The sequence below is a fragment of the Schistocerca cancellata genome, chromosome 6 (assembly GCF_023864275.1).
Source record: "Schistocerca cancellata isolate TAMUIC-IGC-003103 chromosome 6, iqSchCanc2.1, whole genome shotgun sequence".
Classification (NCBI taxonomy): Eukaryota; Metazoa; Arthropoda; class Insecta; order Orthoptera; family Acrididae; genus Schistocerca; species Schistocerca cancellata.
The window spans coordinates 4,777,987-4,796,326 of record NC_064631.1 but is presented as its reverse complement, the minus strand read 5'-3'; the positions used below and the strand labels follow the sequence as shown (position 1 = coordinate 4,796,326).

Genomic DNA, 18,340 nt, shown 5'->3' with positions numbered 1-18,340 from the left:
GTCACCGCCTATTGTTGTGTAGGAGTGTAGAGTTCCAAATTTGATTTGTAAAAACGAATTTATTCCTTAGTCGTCTCGACTCGTCTCGTCTCGTCTCGTCCCGCAGAAGTTTGTCGTGCTTGGGCTGTCATATGGGCCACGACCCCAGCGGCAGCGAGCGGCAGTCGAGCAAAGTCGGGACAAGTCGGGACGGGGACAGGGACAGGTATAGGAATGGTGCGAATGCATTGCAAACTACGCAGACACCTGGTGTGAGGCGAGGCGAGGCGTGGCGAGGCGAGGCGAGGAAGCCCACATCGCTACCAGTGGGCCCTCCAGCACGACACTGCCACACCCCGCACAGGCCTTCCGCTGAACACCAGGGACAAGATGCGTCCTCCGCTAGTGTCGAAGGCTGCACGCGCCCAGCGAATGACAGGGGGTGCAACGAGCAGCAGTGCGTCTCACACACGCGGCGGTGCGCCCGCCAATTCGGCCGTCACTCTGCTGGGACGCCGGGCGCGCCTCCCCGCGCCGTCCTCGAGGAACTGGCGGTTGCGGAAGGAAGCGCTTTCGTCAAATGCGGCCGAAAACTAACATTTTGTGTGTTGGGAGAAAAGCCGAACGCGAATTCTGCCGTGCTCCTACATTAGATGAGCGCCAACGGCCATAGCATGATGAATACACCGGTTCTCGTCCGATCACCGAAGTTAAGCATCATCGGGCACGGCTAGTACTTGGATGGGTGACCGCCTGGGAAACCCGGGTGCTGTTGGCTCCCTTCCTGTTTTTTTTTTTGTTATGTCGCCAGCCCAATTTTCAAACTACCTTTCTGTTGTGACAAAGATGCTTCCTTAAGCCTTTTAAACTACTGTAATGGTACGAAAATGCAGTAATTAACTCTGTTTGAGGGAGAATGTGCTAACCAAGTTTGCCAAGAAGACTTTGAAAACGACAAAACAGTACGAATCGGCAGATGATTTCTGAAATACGTCACCGCCTATTGTTGTGTAGGAGTGTAGAGTTACAAATTTGATTTGTAACCACGAATTTATTCCTTAGTCGTCTCGTCTCGTCTCGTCTCGTCTCGTCCCGCAGACGTTTGTCGTGCTTGCGCTGTCATATGGACCACGACCCCAGCGGCAGCGAGCGGCAGTCGAGCAAAGTCGGGACAAGTCGGGACGGGGACAGGGACAGGGACAGGAATGGTGCGAATGCACTGCAAACTACGCAGACACCTGGTGTGAGGCGAGGCGAGGCGAGGCGAGGAACCCACATCGCTACCAGTGGGCCCTCCAGCACGACACTGCCACACCCCGCACAGGCCTTCCGCTGAACACCAGGGACAAGATGCGTCCTCCGCTTGTGTCAAAGGCTGCACGCGCCCAGCGAATGACAGGGGGTGCAACGAGCAGCAGTGCGTCTCACACACGCGGCGGTGCGCCCGCCAATTCGGCCGTCACTCTGCTGGGACGCCGGGCGCGCCTTCCCGCGCCGTCCTCGAGGAACTGGCGGTTGCGGAAGGAAGCGCTTTCGTCAAATGCGGCCGAAAACTAACATTTTGTGTGTTGGGAGAAAAGCCGAACGCGAATTCTGCCGTGCTCCTACATTAGATGAGCGCCAACGGCCATACCATGATGAATACACCGGTTCTCGTCCGATCACCGAAGTTAAGCATCATCGGGCCCGGCTAGTACTTGGATGGGTGACCGCCTGGGAAACCCGGGTGCTGTTGGCTCCCTTCCTGTTTTTTTTTGTTATGTCGCCAGCCCAATTTTCAAACTACCTTTCTGTTGTGACAAAGATGCTTCCTTAAGCCTTTTAAACTACTGTAATGGTACGAAAATGCAGTAATTAACTCTGTTTGAGGGAGAATGTGCTAACCAAGTTTGCCAAGAAGACTTTGAAAACGACAAAACAGTACGAATCGGCAGATGATTTCTGAAATACGTCACCGCCTATTGTTGTGTAGGAGTGTAGAGTTCCAAATTTGATTTGTAACCACGAATTTATTCCTTAGTCGTCTCGTCTCGTCTCGTCTCGTCTCGTCCCGCAGACGTTTGTCGTGCTTGCGCTGTCATATGGACCACGACCCGAGCGGCAGTCGAGCAAAGTCGGGACAAGTCGGGACGGGGACAGGGACAGGGATAGGAATGGTGCGAATGCACTGCAAACTACGCAGACACCTGGTGTGAGGCGAGGCGAGGCGAGGCGAGGAAGCCCACATCGCTACCAGTGGGCCCTCCAGCACGACACTGCCACACCCCGCACAGGCCTTCCGCTGAACACCAGGGACAAGATGCGTCCTCCGCTAGTGTCGAAGGCTGCACGCGCCCAGCGAATGACAGGGGGTGCAACGAACAGCAGTGCGTCTCACACACGCGGCGGTGCGCCCGCCAATTCGGCCGTCACTCTGCTGGGACGCCGGGCGCGCCTCCCCGCGCCGTCCTCGAGGAACTGGCGGTTGCGGAAGGAAGCGCTTTCGTCAAATGCGGCCGAAAACTAACATTTTGTGTGTTGGGAGAAAAGCCGAACGCGAATTCTGCCGTGCTCCTACATTAGATGAGCGCCAACGGCCATACCATGATGAATACACCGGTTCTCGTCCGATCACCGAAGTTAAGCATCATCGGGCACGGCTAGTACTTGGATGGGTGACCGCCTGGGAAACCCGGGTGCTGTTGGCTCCCTTCCTGTTTTTTTTTTTGTTATGTCGCCAGCCCAATTTTCAAACTACCTTTCTGTTGTGACAAAGATGCTTCCTTAAGCCTTTTAAACTACTGTAATGGTACGAAAATGCAGTAATTAACTCAGTTTGAGGGAGAATGTGCTAACCAAGTTTGCCAAGAAGACTTTGAAAACGACAAAACAGTACGAATCGGCAGGTGATTTCTGAAATACGTCACCGCCTATTGTTGTGTAGGAGTGTAGAGTTCCAAATTTGATTTGTAAAAACGAATTTATTCCTTAGTCGTCTCGACTCGTCTCGTCTCGTCTCGTCCCGCAGAAGTTTGTCGTGCTTGGGCTGTCATATGGGCCACGACCCCAGCGGCAGCGAGCGGCAGTCGAGCAAAGTCGGGACAAGTCGGGACGGGGACAGGGACAGGTATAGGAATGGTGCGAATGCATTGCAAACTACGCAGACACCTGGTGTGAGGCGAGGCGAGGCGTGGCGAGGCGAGGCGAGGAAGCCCACATCGCTACCAGTGGGCCCTCCAGCACGACACTGCCACACCCCGCACAGGCCTTCCGCTGAACACCAGGGACAAGATGCGTCCTCCGCTAGTGTCGAAGGCTGCACGCGCCCAGCGAATGACAGGGGGTGCAACGAGCAGCAGTGCGTCTCACACACGCGGCGGTGCGCCCGCCAATTCGGCCGTCACTCTGCTGGGACGCCGGGCGCGCCTCCCCGCGCCGTCCTCGAGGAACTGGCGGTTGCGGAAGGAAGCGCTTTCGTCAAATGCGGCCGAAAACTAACATTTTGTGTGTTGGGAGAAAAGCCGAACGCGAATTCTGCCGTGCTCCTACATTAGATGAGCGCCAACGGCCATACCATGATGAATACACCGGTTCTCGTCCGATCACCGAAGTTAAGCATCATCGGGCACGGCTAGTACTTGGATGGGTGACCGCCTGGGAAACCCGGGTGCTGTTGGCTCCCTTCCTGTTTTTTTTTTGTTATGTCGCCAGCCCAATTTTCAAACTACCTTTCTGTTGTGACAAAGATGCTTCCTTAAGCCTTTTAAACTACTGTAATGGTACGAAAATGCAGTAATTAACTCTGTTTGAGGGAGAATGTGCTAACCAAGTTTGCCAAGAAGACTTTGAAAACGACAAAACAGTACGAATCGGCAGATGATTTCTGAAATACGTCACCGCCTATTGTTGTGTAGGAGTGTAGAGTTCCAAATTTGATTTGTAACCACGAATTTATTCCTTAGTCGTCTCGTCTCGTCTCGTCTCGTCTCGTCCCGCAGACGTTTGTCGTGCTTGCGCTGTCATATGGACCACGACCCGTGCGGCAGCGAGCGGCAGTCGAGCAAAGTCGGGACAAGTCGGGACGGGGACAGGGACAGGGATAGGAATGGTGCGAATGCACTGCAAACTACGCAGACACCTGGTGTGAGGCGAGGCGAGGCGAGGCGAGGCGAGGCGAGGAAGCCCACATCGCTACCAGTGGGCCCTCCAGCACGACACTGCCACACCCCGCACAGGCCTTCCGCTGAACACCAGGGACAAGATGCGTCCTCCGCTAGTGTCGAAGGCTGCACGCGCCCAGCGAATGACAGGGGGTGCAACGAACAGCAGTGCGTCTCACACACGCGGCGGTGCGCCCGCCAATTCGGCCGTCACTCTGCTGGGACGCCGGGCGCGCCTCCCCGCGCCGTCCTCGAGGAACTGGCGGTTGCGGAAGGAAGCGCTTTCGTCAAATGCGGCCGAAAACTAACATTTTGTGTGTTGGGAGAAAAGCCGAACGAGAATTCTGCCGTGCTCCTACATTAGATGAGCGCCAACGGCCATACCATGATGAATACACCGGTTCTCGTCCGATCACCGAAGTTAAGCATCATCGGGCACGGCTAGTACTTGGATGGGTGACCGCCTGGGAAACCCGGGTGCTGTTGGCTCCCTTCCTGTTTTTTTTTTTGTTATGTCGCCAGCCCAATTTTCAAACTACCTTTCTGTTGTGACAAAGATGCTTCCTTAAGCCTTTTAAACTACTGTAATGGTACGAAAATGCAGTAATTAACTCAGTTTGAGGGAGAATGTGCTAACCAAGTTTGCCAAGAAGACTTTGAAAACGACAAAACAGTACGAATCGGCAGGTGATTTCTGAAATACGTCACCGCCTATTGTTGTGTAGGAGTGTAGAGTTCCAAATTTGATTTGTAAAAACGAATTTATTCCTTAGTCGTCTCGACTCGTCTCGTCTCGTGTCGTCCCGCAGAAGTTTGTCGTGCTTGGGCTGTCATATGGACCACGACCCCAGCGGCAGCGAGCGGCAGTCGAGCAAAGTCGGGACAAGTCGGGACGGGGACAGGGACAGGTATAGGAATGGTGCGAATGCATTGCAAACTACGCAGACACCTGGTGTGAGGCGAGGCGAGGCGTGGCGAGGCGAGGCGAGGAAGCCCACATCGCTACCAGTGGGCCCTCCAGCACGACACTGCCACACCCCGCACAGGCCTTCCGCTGAACACCAGGGACAAGATGCGTCCTCCGCTAGTGTCGAAGGCTGCACGCGCCCAGCGAATGACAGGGGGTGCAACGAGCAGCAGTGCGTCTCACACACGCGGCGGTGCGCCCGCCAATTCGGCCGTCACTCTGCTGGGACGCCGGGCGCGCCTCCCCGCGCCGTCCTCGAGGAACTGGCGGTTGCGGAAGGAAGCGCTTTCGTCAAATGCGGCCGAAAACTAACATTTTGTGTGTTGGGAGAAAAGCCGAACGCGAATTCTGCCGTGCTCCTACATTAGATGAGCGCCAACGGCCATACCATGATGAATACACCGGTTCTCGTCCGATCACCGAAGTTAAGCATCATCGGGCCCGGCTAGTACTTGGATGGGTGACCGCCTGGGAAACCCGGGTGCTGTTGGCTCCCTTCCTGTTTTTTTTTTGTTATGTCGCCAGCCCAATTTTCAAACTACCTTTCTGTTGTGACAAAGATGCTTCCTTAAGCCTTTTAAACTACTGTAATGGTACGAAAATGCAGTAATTAACTCTGTTTGAGGGAGAATGTGCTAACCAAGTTTGCCAAGAAGACTTTGAAAACGACAAAACAGTACGAATCGGCAGATGATTTCTGAAATACGTCACCGCCTATTGTTGTGTAGGAGTGTAGAGTTCCAAATTTGATTTGTAGCCACGAATTTATTCCTTAGTCGTCTCGTCTCGTCTCGTCTCGTCTCGTCCCGCAGACGTTTGTCGTGCTTGCGCTGTCATATGGACCACGACCCGAGCGGCAGCGAGCGGCAGTCGAGCAAAGTCGGGACAAGTCGGGACGGGGACAGGGACAGGGATAGGAATGGTGCGAATGCACTGCAAACTACGCAGACACCTGGTATGAGGCGAGGCGAGGCGAGGCGAGGCGAGGCGAGGAAGCCCACATCGCTACCAGTGGGCCCTCCAGCACGACACTGCCACACCCCGCACAGGCCTTCCGCTGAACACCAGGGACAAGATGCGTCCTCCGCTAGTGTCGAAGGCTGCACGCGCCCAGCGAATGACAGGGGGTGCAACGAACAGCAGTGCGTCTCACACACGCGGCGGTGCGCCCGCCAATTCGGCCGTCACTCTGCTGGGACGCCGGGCGCGCCTCCCCGCGCCGTCCTCGAGGAACTGGCGGTTGCGGAAGGAAGCGCTTTCGTCAAATGCGGCCGAAAACTAACATTTTGTGTGTTGGGAGAAAAGCCGAACGAGAATTCTGCCGTGCTCCTACATTAGATGAGCGCCAACGGCCATACCATGATGAATACACCGGTTCTCGTCCGATCACCGAAGTTAAGCATCATCGGGCACGGCTAGTACTTGGATGGGTGACCGCCTGGGAAACCCGGGTGCTGTTGGCTCCCTTCCTGTTTTTTTTTTTGTTATGTCGCCAGCCCAATTTTCAAACTACCTTTCTGTTGTGACAAAGATGCTTCCTTAAGCCTTTTAAACTACTGTAATGGTACGAAAATGCAGTAATTAACTCAGTTTGAGGGAGAATGTGCTAACCAAGTTTGCCAAGAAGACTTTGAAAACGACAAAACAGTACGAATCGGCAGGTGATTTCTGAAATACGTCACCGCCTATTGTTGTGTAGGAGTGTAGAGTTCCAAATTTGATTTGTAAAAACGAATTTATTCCTTAGTCGTCTCGACTCGTCTCGTCTCGTCTCGTCCCGCAGAAGTTTGTCGTGCTTGGGCTGTCATATGGACCACGACCCCAGCGGCAGCGAGCGGCAGTCGAGCAAAGTCGGGACAAGTCGGGACGGGGAAAGGGACAGGTATAGGAATGGTGCGAATGCATTGCAAACTACGCAGACACCTGGTGTGAGGCGAGGCGAGGCGTGGCGAGGCGAGGCGAGGAAGCTCACATCGCTACCAGTGGGCCCTCCAGCACGACACTGCCACACCCCGCACAGGCCTTCCGCTGAACACCAGGGACAAGATGCGTCCTCCGCTAGTGTCGAAGGCTGCACGCGCCCAGCGAATGACAGGGGGTGCAACGAGCAGCAGTGCGTCTCACACACGCGGCGGTGCGCCCGCCAATTCGGCCGTCACTCTGCTGGGACGCCGGGCGCGCCTCCCCGCGCCGTCCTCGAGGAACTGGCGGTTGCGGAAGGAAGCGCTTTCGTCAAATGCGGCCGAAAACTAACATTTTGTGTGTTGGGAGAAAAGCCGAACGCGAATTCTGCCGTGCTCCTACATTAGATGAGCGCCAACGGCCATACCATGATGAATACACCGGTTCTCGTCCGATCACCGAAGTTAAGCATCATCGGGCCCGGCTAGTACTTGGATGGGTGACCGCCTGGGAAACCCGGGTGCTGTTGGCTCCCTTCCTGTTTTTTTTTTGTTATGTCGCCAGCCCAATTTTCAAACTACCTTTCTGTTGTGACAAAGATGCTTCCTTAAGCCTTTTAAACTACTATAATGGTACGAAAATGCAGTAATTAACTCTGTTTGAGGGAGAATGTGCTAACCAAGTTTGCCAAGAAGACTTTGAAAACGACAAAACAGTACGAATCGGCAGGTGATTTCTGAAATACGTCACCGCCTATTGTTGTGTAGGAGTGTAGAGTTCCAAATTTGATTTGTAAAAACGAATTTATTCCTTAGTCGTCTCGACTCGTCTCGTCTCGTCTCGTCCCGCAGAAGTTTGTCGTGCTTGGGCTGTCATATGGGCCACGACCCCAGCGGCAGCGAGCGGCAGTCGAGCAAAGTCGGGACAAGTCGGGACGGGGACAGGGACAGGTATAGGAATGGTGCGAATGCATTGCAAACTACGCAGACACCTGGTGTGAGGCGAGGCGAGGCGTGGCGAGGCGAGGCGAGGAAGCCCACATCGCTACCAGTGGGCCCTCCAGCACGACACTGCCACACCCCGCACAGGCCTTCCGCTGAACACCAGGGACAAGATGCGTCCTCCGCTAGTGTCGAAGGCTGCACGCGCCCAGCGAATGACAGGGGGTGCAACGAACAGCAGTGCGTCTCACACACGCGGCGGTGCGCCCGCCAATTCGGCCGTCACTCTGCTGGGACGCCGGGCGCGCCTCCCCGCGCCGTCCTCGAGGAACTGGCGGTTGCGGAAGGAAGCGCTTTCGTCAAATGCGGCCGAAAACTAACATTTTGTGTGTTGGGAGAAAAGCCGAACGAGAATTCTGCCGTGCTCCTACATTAGATGAGCGCCAACGGCCATACCATGATGAATACACCGGTTCTCGTCCGATCACCGAAGTTAAGCATCATCGGGCACGGCTAGTACTTGGATGGGTGACCGCCTGGGAAACCCGGGTGCTGTTGGCTCCCTTCCTGTTTTTTTTTTGTTATGTCGCCAGCCCAATTTTCAAACTACCTTTCTGTTGTGACAAAGATGCTTCCTTAAGCCTTTTAAACTACTGTAATGGTACGAAAATGCAGTAATTAACTCTGTTTGAGGGAGAATGTGCTAACCAAGTTTGCCAAGAAGACTTTGAAAACGACAAAACAGTACGAATCGGCAGGTGATTTCTGAAATACGTCACCGCCTATTGTTGTGTAGGAGTGTAGAGTTCCAAATTTGATTTGTAAAAACGAATTTATTCCTTAGTCGTCTCGACTCGTCTCGTCTCGTCTCGTCCCGCAGAAGTTTGTCGTGCTTGGGCTGTCATATGGGCCACGACCCCAGCGGCAGCGAGCGGCAGTCGAGCAAAGTCGGGACAAGTCGGGACGGGGACAGGGACAGGTATAGGAATGGTGCGAATGCATTGCAAACTACGCAGACACCTGGTGTGAGGCGAGGCGAGGCGTGGCGAGGCGAGGCGAGGAAGCCCACATCGCTACCAGTGGGCCCTCCAGCACGACACTGCCACACCCCGCACAGGCCTTCCGCTGAACACCAGGGACAAGATGCGTCCTCCGCTAGTGTCGAAGGCTGCACGCGCCCAGCGAATGACAGGGGGTGCAACGAACAGCAGTGCGTCTCACACACGCGGCGGTGCGCCCGCCAATTCGGCCGTCACTCTGCTGGGACGCCGGGCGCGCCTCCCCGCGCCGTCCTCGAGGAACTGGCGGTTGCGGAAGGAAGCGCTTTCGTCAAATGCGGCCGAAAACTAACATTTTGTGTGTTGGGAGAAAAGCCGAACGAGAATTCTGCCGTGCTCCTACATTAGATGAGCGCCAACGGCCATACCATGATGAATACACCGGTTCTCGTCCGATCACCGAAGTTAAGCATCATCGGGCACGGCTAGTACTTGGATGGGTGACCGCCTGGGAAACCCGGGTGCTGTTGGCTCCCTTCCTGTTTTTTTTTTGTTATGTCGCCAGCCCAATTTTCAAACTACCTTTCTGTTGTGACAAAGATGCTTCCTTAAGCCTTTTAAACTACTGTAATGGTACGAAAATGCAGTAATTAACTCAGTTTGAGGGAGAATGTGCTAACCAAGTTTGCCAAGAAGACTTTGAAAACGACAAAACAGTACGAATCGGCAGGTGATTTCTGAAATACGTCACCGCCTATTGTTGTGTAGGAGTGTAGAGTTCCAAATTTGATTTGTAAAAACGAATTTATTCCTTAGTCGTCTCGACTCGTCTCGTCTCGTCTCGTCCCGCAGAAGTTTGTCGTGCTTGGGCTGTCATATGGACCACGACCCCAGCGGCAGCGAGCGGCAGTCGAGCAAAGTCGGGACAAGTCGGGACGGGGACAGGGACAGGTATAGGAATGGTGCGAATGCATTGCAAACTACGCAGACACCTGGTGTGAGGCGAGGCGAGGCGTGGCGAGGCGAGGCGAGGAAGCCCACATCGCTACCAGTGGGCCCTCCAGCACGACACTGCCACACCCCGCACAGGCCTTCCGCTGAACACCAGGGACAAGATGCGTCCTCCGCTAGTGTCGAAGGCTGCACGCGCCCAGCGAATGACAGGGGGTGCAACGAGCAGCAGTGCGTCTCACACACGCGGCGGTGCGCCCGCCAATTCGGCCGTCACTCTGCTGGAACGCCGGGCGCGCCTCCCCGCGCCGTCCTCGAGGAACTGGCGGTTGCGGAAGGAAGCGCTTTCGTCAAATGCGGCCGAAAACTAACATTTTGTGTGTTGGGAGAAAAGCCGAACGCGAATTCTGCCGTGCTCCTACATTAGATGAGCGCCAACGGCCATACCATGATGAATACACCGGTTCTCGTCCGATCACCGAAGTTAAGCATCATCGGGCCCGGCTAGTACTTGGATGGGTGACCGCCTGGGAAACCCGGGTGCTGTTGGCTCCCTTCCTGTTTTTTTTTTTTTTGTTATGTCGCCAGCCCCATTTTCAAACTACCCTTCTGTTGTGACAAAGATGCTTCCTTAAGCCTTTTAAACTACTGTAATGGTACGAAAATGCAGTAATTAACTCTGTTTGAGGGAGAATGTGCTAACCAAGTTTGCCAAGAAGACTTTGAAAACGACAAAACAGTACGAATCGGCAGGTGATTTCTGAAATACGTCACCGCCTATTGTTGTGTAGGAGTGTAGAGTTCCAAATTTGATTTGTAAAAACGAATTTATTCCTTAGTCGTCTCGACTCGTCTCGTCTCGTCTCGTCCCGCAGAAGTTTGTCGTGCTTGGGCTGTCATATGGACCACGAACCCAGCGGCAGCGAGCGGCAGTCGAGCAAAGTCGGGACAAGTCGGGACGGGGACAGGGACAGGTATAGGAATGGTGCGAATGCATTGCAAACTACGCAGACACCTGGTGTGAGGCGAGGCGAGGCGTGGCGAGGCGAGGCGAGGAAGCTCACATCGCTACCAGTGGGCCCTCCAGCACGACACTGCCACACCCCGCACAGGCCTTCCGCTGAACACCAGGGACAAGATGCGTCCTCCGCTAGTGTCGAAGGCTGCACGCGCCCAGCGAATGACAGGGGGTGCAACGAGCAGCAGTGCGTCTCACACACGCGGCGGTGCGCCCGCCAATTCGGCCGTCACTCTGCTGGGACGCCGGGCGCGCCTCCCCGCGCCGTCCTCGAGGAACTGGCGGTTGCGGAAGGAAGCGCTTTCGTCAAATGCGGCCGAAAACTAACATTTTGTGTGTTGGGAGAAAAGCCGAACGCGAATTCTGCCGTGCTCCTACATTAGATGAGCGCCAACGGCCATACCATGATGAATACACCGGTTCTCGTCCGATCACCGAAGTTAAGCATCATCGGGCCCGGCTAGTACTTGGATGGGTGACCGCCTGGGAAACCCGGGTGCTGTTGGCTCCCTTCCTGTTTTTTTTTTGTTATGTCGCCAGCCCAATTTTCAAACTACCTTTCTGTTGTGACAAAGATGCTTCCTTAAGCCTTTTAAACTACTGTAATGGTACGAAAATGCAGTAATTAACTCTGTTTGAGGGAGAATGTGCTAACCAAGTTTGCCAAGAAGACTTTGAAAACGACAAAACAGTACGAATCGGCAGGTGATTTCTGAAATACGTCACCGCCTATTGTTGTGTAGGAGTGTAGAGTTCCAAATTTGATTTGTAAAAACGAATTTATTCCTTAGTCGTCTCGACTCGTCTCGTCTCGTCTCGTCCCGCAGAAGTTTGTCGTGCTTGGGCTGTCATATGGGCCACGACCCCAGCGGCAGCGAGCGGCAGTCGAGCAAAGTCGGGACAAGTCGGGACGGGGACAGGGACAGGTATAGGAATGGTGCGAATGCATTGCAAACTACGCAGACACCTGGTGTGAGGCGAGGCGAGGCGTGGCGAGGCGAGGCGAGGAAGCCCACATCGCTACCAGTGGGCCCTCCAGCACGACACTGCCACACCCCGCACAGGCCTTCCGCTGAACACCAGGGACAAGATGCGTCCTCCGCTAGTGTCGAAGGCTGCACGCGCCCAGCGAATGACAGGGGGTGCAACGAACAGCAGTGCGTCTCACACACGCGGCGGTGCGCCCGCCAATTCGGCCGTCACTCTGCTGGGACGCCGGGCGCGCCTCCCCGCGCCGTCCTCGAGGAACTGGCGGTTGCGGAAGGAAGCGCTTTCGTCAAATGCGGCCGAAAACTAACATTTTGTGTGTTGGGAGAAAAGCCGAACGAGAATTCTGCCGTGCTCCTACATTAGATGAGCGCCAACGGCCATACCATGATGAATACACCGGTTCTCGTCCGATCACCGAAGTTAAGCATCATCGGGCACGGCTAGTACTTGGATGGGTGACCGCCTGGGAAACCCGGGTGCTGTTGGCTCCCTTCCTGTTTTTTTTTTTGTTATGTCGCCAGCCCAATTTTCAAACTACCTTTCTGTTGTGACAAAGATGCTTCCTTAAGCCTTTTAAACTACTGTAATGGTACGAAAATGCAGTAATTAACTCAGTTTGAGGGAGAATGTGCTAACCAAGTTTGCCAAGAAGACTTTGAAAACGACAAAACAGTACGAATCGGCAGATGATTTCTGAAATACGTCACCGCCTATTGTTGTGTAGGAGTGTAGAGTTCCAAATTTGATTTGTAACCACGAATTTATTCCTTAGTCGTCTCGTCTCGTCTCGTCTCGTCTCGTCCCGCAGACGTTTGTCGTGCTTGCGCTGTCATATGGACCACGACCCGAGCGGCAGCGAGCGGCAGTCGAGCAAAGTCGGGACAAGTCGGGACGGGGACAGGGACAGGGATAGGAATGGTGCGAATGCACTGCAAACTACGCAGACACCTGGTGTGAGGCGAGGCGAGGCGAGGCGAGGCGAGGCGAGGAAGCCCACATCGCTACCAGTGGGCCCTCCAGCACGACACTGCCACACCCCGCACAGGCCTTCCGCTGAACACCAGGGACAAGATGCGTCCTCCGCTAGTGTCGAAGGCTGCACGCGCCCAGCGAATGACAGGGGGTGCAACGAACAGCAGTGCGTCTCACACACGCGGCGGTGCGCCCGCCAATTCGGCCGTCACTCTGCTGGGACGCCGGGCGCGCCTCCCCGCGCCGTCCTCGAGGAACTGGCGGTTGCGGAAGGAAGCGCTTTCGTCAAATGCGGCCGAAAACTAACATTTAGTGTGTTGGGAGAAAAGCCGAACGAGAATTCTGCCGTGCTCCTACATTAGATGAGCGCCAACGGCCATACCATGATGAATACACCGGTTCTCGTCCGATCACCGAAGTTAAGCATCATCGGGCACGGCTAGTACTTGGATGGGTGACCGCCTGGGAAACCCGGGTGCTGTTGGCTCCCTTCCTGTTTTTTTTTTGTTATGTCGCCAGCCCAATTTTCAAAGTACCTTTCTGTTGTGACAAAGATGCTTCCTTAAGCCTTTTAAACTACTGTAATGGTACGAAAATGCAGTAATTAACTCAGTTTGAGGGAGAATGTGCTAACCAAGTTTGCCAAGAAGACTTTGAAAACGACAAAACAGTACGAATCGGCAGGTGATTTCTGAAATACGTCACCGCCTATTGTTGTGTAGGAGTGTAGAGTTCCAAATTTGATTTGTAAAAACGAATTTATTCCTTAGTCGTCTCGACTCGTCTCGTCTCGTCTCGTCCCGCAGAAGTTTGTCGTGCTTGGGCTGTCATATGGACCACGAACCCAGCGGCAGCGAGCGGCAGTCGAGCAAAGTCGGGACAAGTCGGGACGGGGACAGGGACAGGTATAGGAATGGTGCGAATGCATTGCAAACTACGCAGACACCTGGTGTGAGGCGAGGCGAGGCGTGGCGAGGCGAGGCGAGGAAGCCCACATCGCTACCAGTGGGCCCTCCAGCACGACACTGCCACACCCCGCACAGGCCTTCCGCTGAACACCAGGGACAAGATGCGTCCTCCGCTAGTGTCGAAGGCTGCACGCGCCCAGCGAATGACAGGGGGTGCAACGAGCAGCAGTGCGTCTCACACACGCGGCGGTGCGCCCGCCAATTCGGCCGTCACTCTGCTGGAACGCCGGGCGCGCCTCCCCGCGCCGTCCTCGAGGAACTGGCGGTTGCGGAAGGAAGCGCTTTCGTCAAATGCGGCCGAAAACTAACATTTTGTGTGTTGGGAGAAAAGCCGAACGCGAATTCTGCCGTGCTCCTACATTAGATGAGCGCCAACGGCCATACCATGATGAATACACCGGTTCTCGTCCGATCACCGAAGTTAAGCATCATCGGGCCCGGCTAGTACTTGGATGGGTGACCGCCTGGGAAACCCGGGTGCTGTTGGCTCCCTTCCTGTTTTTTTTTTTTGTTATGTCGCCAGCCCCATTTTCAAACTACCTTTCTGTTGTGACAAAGATGCTTCCTTAAGCCTTTTAAACTACTGTAATGGTACGAAAATGCAGTAATTAACTCTGTTTGAGGGAGAATGTGCTAACCAAGTTTGCCAAGAAGACTTTGAAAACGACAAAACAGTACGAATCGGCAGGTGATTTCTGAAATACGTCACCGCCTATTGTTGTGTAGGAGTGTAGAGTTCCAAATTTGATTTGTAAAAACGAATTTATTCCTTAGTCGTCTCGACTCGTCTCGTCTCGTCTCGTCCCGCAGAAGTTTGTCGTGCTTGGGCTGTCATATGGACCACGACCCCAGCGGCAGCGAGCGGCAGTCGAGCAAAGTCGGGACAAGTCGGGACGGGGACAGGGACAGGTATAGGAATGGTGCGAATGCATTGCAAACTACGCAGACACCTGGTGTGAGGCGAGGCGAGGCGTGGCGAGGCGAGGCGAGGAAGCTCACATCGCTACCAGTGGGCCCTCCAGAACGACACTGCCACACCCCGCACAGGCCTTCCGCTGAACACCAGGGACAAGATGCGTCCTCCGCTAGTGTCGAAGGCTGCACGCGCCCAGCGAATGACAGGGGGTGCAACGAGCAGCAGTGCGTCTCACACACGCGGCGGTGCGCCCGCCAATTCGGCCGTCACTCTGCTGGGACGCCGGGCGCGCCTCCCCGCGCCGTCCTCGAGGAACTGGCGGTTGCGGAAGGAAGCGCTTTCGTCAAATGCGGCCGAAAACTAACATTTTGTGTGTTGGGAGAAAAGCCGAACGCGAATTCTGCCGTGCTCCTACATTAGATGAGCGCCAACGGCCATACCATGATGAATACACCGGTTCTCGTCCGATCACCGAAGTTAAGCATCATCGGGCCCGGCTAGTACTTGGATGGGTGACCGCCTGGGAAACCCGGGTGCTGTTGGCTCCCTTCCTGTTTTTTTTTTGTTATGTCGCCAGCCCAATTTTCAAACTACCTTTCTGTTGTGACAAAGATGCTTCCTTAAGCCTTTTAAACTACTGTAATGGTACGAAAATGCAGTAATTAACTCTGTTTGAGGGAGAATGTGCTAACCAAGTTTGCCAAGAAGACTTTGAAAACGACAAAACAGTACGAATCGGCAGGTGATTTCTGAAATACGTCACCGCCTATTGTTGTGTAGGAGTGTAGAGTTCCAAATTTGATTTGTAACCACGAATTTATTCCTCAGTCGTCTCGTCTCGTCTCGTCTCGTCTCGTCCCGCAGACGTTTGTCGTGCTTGCGCTGTCATATGGACCACGACCCGAGCGGCAGCGAGCGGCAGTCGAGCACAGTCGGGACAAGTCGGGACGGGGACAGGGACAGGGATAGGAATGGTGCGAATGCACTGCAAACTACGCAGACACCTGGTGTGAGGCGAGGCGAGGCGAGGCGAGGCGAGGCGAGGCGAGGAAGCCCACATCGCTACCAGTGGGCCCTCCAGCACGACACTGCCACACCCCGCACAGGCCTTCCGCTGAACACCAGGGACAAGATGCGTCCTCCGCTAGTGTCGAAGGCTGCACGCGCCCAGCGAATGACAGGGGGTGCAACGAACAGCAGTGCGTCTCACACACGCGGCGGTGCGCCCGCCAATTCGGCCGTCACTCTGCTGGGACGCCGGGCGCGCCTCCCCGCGCCGTCCTCGAGGAACTGGCGGTTGCGGAAGGAAGCGCTTTCGTCAAATGCGGCCGAAAACTAACATTTTGTGTGTTGGGAGAAAAGCCGAACGAGAATTCTGCCGTGCTCCTACATTAGATGAGCGCCAACGGCCATACCATGATGAATACACCGGTTCTCGTCCGATCACCGAAGTTAAGCATCATCGGGCACGGCTAGTACTTGGATGGGTGACCGCCTGGGAAACCCGGGTGCTGTTGGCTCCCTTCCTGTTTTTTTTTTGTTATGTCGCCAGCCCAATTTTCAAACTACCTTTCTGTTGTGACAAAGATGCTTCCTTAAGCCTTTTAAACTACTGTAATGGTACGAAAATGCAGTAATTAACTCAGTTTGAGGGAGAATGTGCTAACCAAGTTTGCCAAGAAGACTTTGAAAACGACAAAACAGTACGAATCGGCAGGTGATTTCTGAAATACGTCACCGCCTATTGTTGTGTAGGAGTGTAGAGTTCCAAATTTGATTTGTAACCACGAATTTATTCCTTAGTCGTCTCGTCTCGTCTCGTCTCGTCTCGTCCCGCAGAAGTTTGTCGTGCTTGGGCTGTCATATGGACCACGACCCCAGCGGCAGCGAGCGGCAGTCGAGCAAAGTCGGGACAAGTCGGGACGGGGACAGGGACAGGTATAGGAATGGTGCGAATGGATTGCAAACTACGCAGACACCTGGTGTGAGGCGAGGCGAGGCGTGGCGAGGCGAGGCGAGGAAGCCCACATCGCTACCAGTGGGCCCTCCAGCACGACACTGCCACACCCCGCACAGGCCTTCCGCTGAACACCAGGGACAAGATGCGTCCTCCGCTAGTGTCGAAGGCTGCACGCGCCCAGCGAATGACAGGGGGTGCAACGAGCAGCAGTGCGTCTCACACACGCGGCGGTGCGCCCGCCAATTCGGCCGTCACTCTGCTGGAACGCCGGGCGCGCCTCCCCGCGCCGTCCTCGAGGAACTGGCGGTTGCGGAAGGAAGCGCTTTCGTCAAATGCGGCCGAAAACTAACATTTTGTGTGTTGGGAGAAAAGCCGAACGCGAATTCTGCCGTGCTCCTACATTAGATGAGCGCCAACGGCCATACCATGATGAATACACCGGTTCTCGTCCGATCACCGAAGTTAAGCATCATCGGGCCCGGATAGTACTTGGATGGGTGACCGCCTGGGAAACCCGGGTGCTGTTGGCTCCCTTCCTGTTTTTTTTTTTTTGTTATGTCGCCAGCCCCATTTTCAAACTACCTTTCTGTTGTGACAAAGATGCTTCCTTAAGCCTTTTAAACTACTGTAATGGTACGAAAATGCAGTAATTAACTCTGTTTGAGGGAGAATGTGCTAACCAAGTTTGCCAAGAAGGCTTTGAAAACGACAAAACAGTACGAATCGGCAGATGATTTCTGAAATACGTCACCGCCTATTGTTGTGTAGGAGTGTAGAGTTCCAAATTTGATTTGTAACCACGAATTTATTCCTTAGTCGTCTCGTCTCGTCTCGTCTCGTCTCGTCCCGCAGACGTTTGTCGTGCTTGCGCTGTCATATGGACCACGACCCGAGCGGCAGCGAGTGGCAGTCGAGCAAAGTCGGGACAAGTCGGGACGGGGACAGGGACAGGGATAGGAATGGTGCGAATGCACTGCAAACTACGCAGACACCTGGTGTGAGGCGAGGCGAGGCGAGGCGAGGAAGCCCACATCGCTACCAGTGGGCCCTCCAGCACGACACTGCCACACCCCGCACAGGCCTTCCGCTGAACACCAGGGACAAGATGCGTCCTCCGCTAGTGTCGAAGGCTGCACGCGCCCAGCGAATGACAGGGGGTGCAACGAACAGCAGTGCGTCTCACACACGCGGCGGTGCGCCCGCCAATTCGGCCGTCACTCTGCTGGGACGCCGGGCGCGCCTCCCCGCGCCGTCCTCGAGGAACTGGCGGTTGCGGAAGGAAGCGCTTTCGTCAAATGCGGCCGAAAACTAACATTTTGTGTGTTGGGAGAAAAGCCGAACGCGAATTCTGCCGTGCTCCTACATTAGATGAGCGCCAACGGCCATACCATGATGAATACACCGGTTCTCGTCCGATCACCGAAGTTAAGCATCATCGGGCACGGCTAGTACTTGGATGGGTGACCGCCTGGGAAACCCGGGTGCTGTTGGCTCCCTTCCTGTTTTTTTTTTTGTTATGTCGCCAGCCCAATTTTCAAACTACCTTTCTGTTGTGACAAAGATGCTTCCTTAAGCCTTTTAAACTACTGTAATGGTACGAAAATGCAGTAATTAACTCAGTTTGAGGGAGAATGTGCTA

The 18,340-nt window shown here is 54.7% G+C and overlaps 19 non-coding genes across 19 annotated transcripts; all 19 read left to right on the top strand.

Moving 5' to 3' along the window:
- Window positions 1-638: 638 nt before the first annotated feature.
- Window positions 639-757, top strand: LOC126089451 (5S ribosomal RNA). Its single transcript, XR_007520775.1, has one exon. It is a non-coding gene; the product is annotated as a 5S ribosomal RNA (ribosomal RNA).
- Window positions 758-1,598: 841 nt separating this feature from the next.
- LOC126088883 (5S ribosomal RNA) lies at window positions 1,599-1,717 on the top strand. The gene has a single exon (XR_007520231.1). It is a non-coding gene; the product is annotated as a 5S ribosomal RNA (ribosomal RNA).
- An 830-nt stretch (window positions 1,718-2,547) lies between these two features.
- On the top strand, window positions 2,548-2,666 carry LOC126089275 (5S ribosomal RNA). The gene has a single exon (XR_007520607.1). It is a non-coding gene; the product is annotated as a 5S ribosomal RNA (ribosomal RNA).
- An 852-nt stretch (window positions 2,667-3,518) lies between these two features.
- On the top strand, window positions 3,519-3,637 carry LOC126089274 (5S ribosomal RNA). The gene has a single exon (XR_007520606.1). It is a non-coding gene; the product is annotated as a 5S ribosomal RNA (ribosomal RNA).
- An 851-nt stretch (window positions 3,638-4,488) lies between these two features.
- LOC126089272 (5S ribosomal RNA) lies at window positions 4,489-4,607 on the top strand. Its single transcript, XR_007520604.1, has one exon. It is a non-coding gene; the product is annotated as a 5S ribosomal RNA (ribosomal RNA).
- An 852-nt stretch (window positions 4,608-5,459) lies between these two features.
- LOC126088881 (5S ribosomal RNA) lies at window positions 5,460-5,578 on the top strand. Its single transcript, XR_007520230.1, has one exon. It is a non-coding gene; the product is annotated as a 5S ribosomal RNA (ribosomal RNA).
- Window positions 5,579-6,429: 851 nt separating this feature from the next.
- Window positions 6,430-6,548, top strand: LOC126089271 (5S ribosomal RNA). Its single transcript, XR_007520603.1, has one exon. It is a non-coding gene; the product is annotated as a 5S ribosomal RNA (ribosomal RNA).
- Window positions 6,549-7,400: 852 nt separating this feature from the next.
- Window positions 7,401-7,519, top strand: LOC126088880 (5S ribosomal RNA). The gene has a single exon (XR_007520229.1). It is a non-coding gene; the product is annotated as a 5S ribosomal RNA (ribosomal RNA).
- Window positions 7,520-8,370: 851 nt separating this feature from the next.
- On the top strand, window positions 8,371-8,489 carry LOC126089270 (5S ribosomal RNA). The gene has a single exon (XR_007520602.1). It is a non-coding gene; the product is annotated as a 5S ribosomal RNA (ribosomal RNA).
- Window positions 8,490-9,340: 851 nt separating this feature from the next.
- On the top strand, window positions 9,341-9,459 carry LOC126089269 (5S ribosomal RNA). The gene has a single exon (XR_007520601.1). It is a non-coding gene; the product is annotated as a 5S ribosomal RNA (ribosomal RNA).
- An 851-nt stretch (window positions 9,460-10,310) lies between these two features.
- Window positions 10,311-10,429, top strand: LOC126088879 (5S ribosomal RNA). Its single transcript, XR_007520228.1, has one exon. It is a non-coding gene; the product is annotated as a 5S ribosomal RNA (ribosomal RNA).
- Window positions 10,430-11,284: 855 nt separating this feature from the next.
- LOC126088878 (5S ribosomal RNA) lies at window positions 11,285-11,403 on the top strand. The gene has a single exon (XR_007520227.1). It is a non-coding gene; the product is annotated as a 5S ribosomal RNA (ribosomal RNA).
- Window positions 11,404-12,254: 851 nt separating this feature from the next.
- Window positions 12,255-12,373, top strand: LOC126089268 (5S ribosomal RNA). The gene has a single exon (XR_007520600.1). It is a non-coding gene; the product is annotated as a 5S ribosomal RNA (ribosomal RNA).
- Window positions 12,374-13,225: 852 nt separating this feature from the next.
- LOC126089266 (5S ribosomal RNA) lies at window positions 13,226-13,344 on the top strand. The gene has a single exon (XR_007520598.1). It is a non-coding gene; the product is annotated as a 5S ribosomal RNA (ribosomal RNA).
- An 851-nt stretch (window positions 13,345-14,195) lies between these two features.
- Window positions 14,196-14,314, top strand: LOC126088877 (5S ribosomal RNA). Its single transcript, XR_007520226.1, has one exon. It is a non-coding gene; the product is annotated as a 5S ribosomal RNA (ribosomal RNA).
- An 853-nt stretch (window positions 14,315-15,167) lies between these two features.
- Window positions 15,168-15,286, top strand: LOC126088876 (5S ribosomal RNA). The gene has a single exon (XR_007520225.1). It is a non-coding gene; the product is annotated as a 5S ribosomal RNA (ribosomal RNA).
- Window positions 15,287-16,142: 856 nt separating this feature from the next.
- Window positions 16,143-16,261, top strand: LOC126089265 (5S ribosomal RNA). The gene has a single exon (XR_007520597.1). It is a non-coding gene; the product is annotated as a 5S ribosomal RNA (ribosomal RNA).
- Window positions 16,262-17,112: 851 nt separating this feature from the next.
- LOC126089969 (5S ribosomal RNA) lies at window positions 17,113-17,231 on the top strand. The gene has a single exon (XR_007520858.1). It is a non-coding gene; the product is annotated as a 5S ribosomal RNA (ribosomal RNA).
- Window positions 17,232-18,075: 844 nt separating this feature from the next.
- Window positions 18,076-18,194, top strand: LOC126089264 (5S ribosomal RNA). The gene has a single exon (XR_007520596.1). It is a non-coding gene; the product is annotated as a 5S ribosomal RNA (ribosomal RNA).
- The last annotated feature ends 146 nt before the right edge of the window (window positions 18,195-18,340 follow it).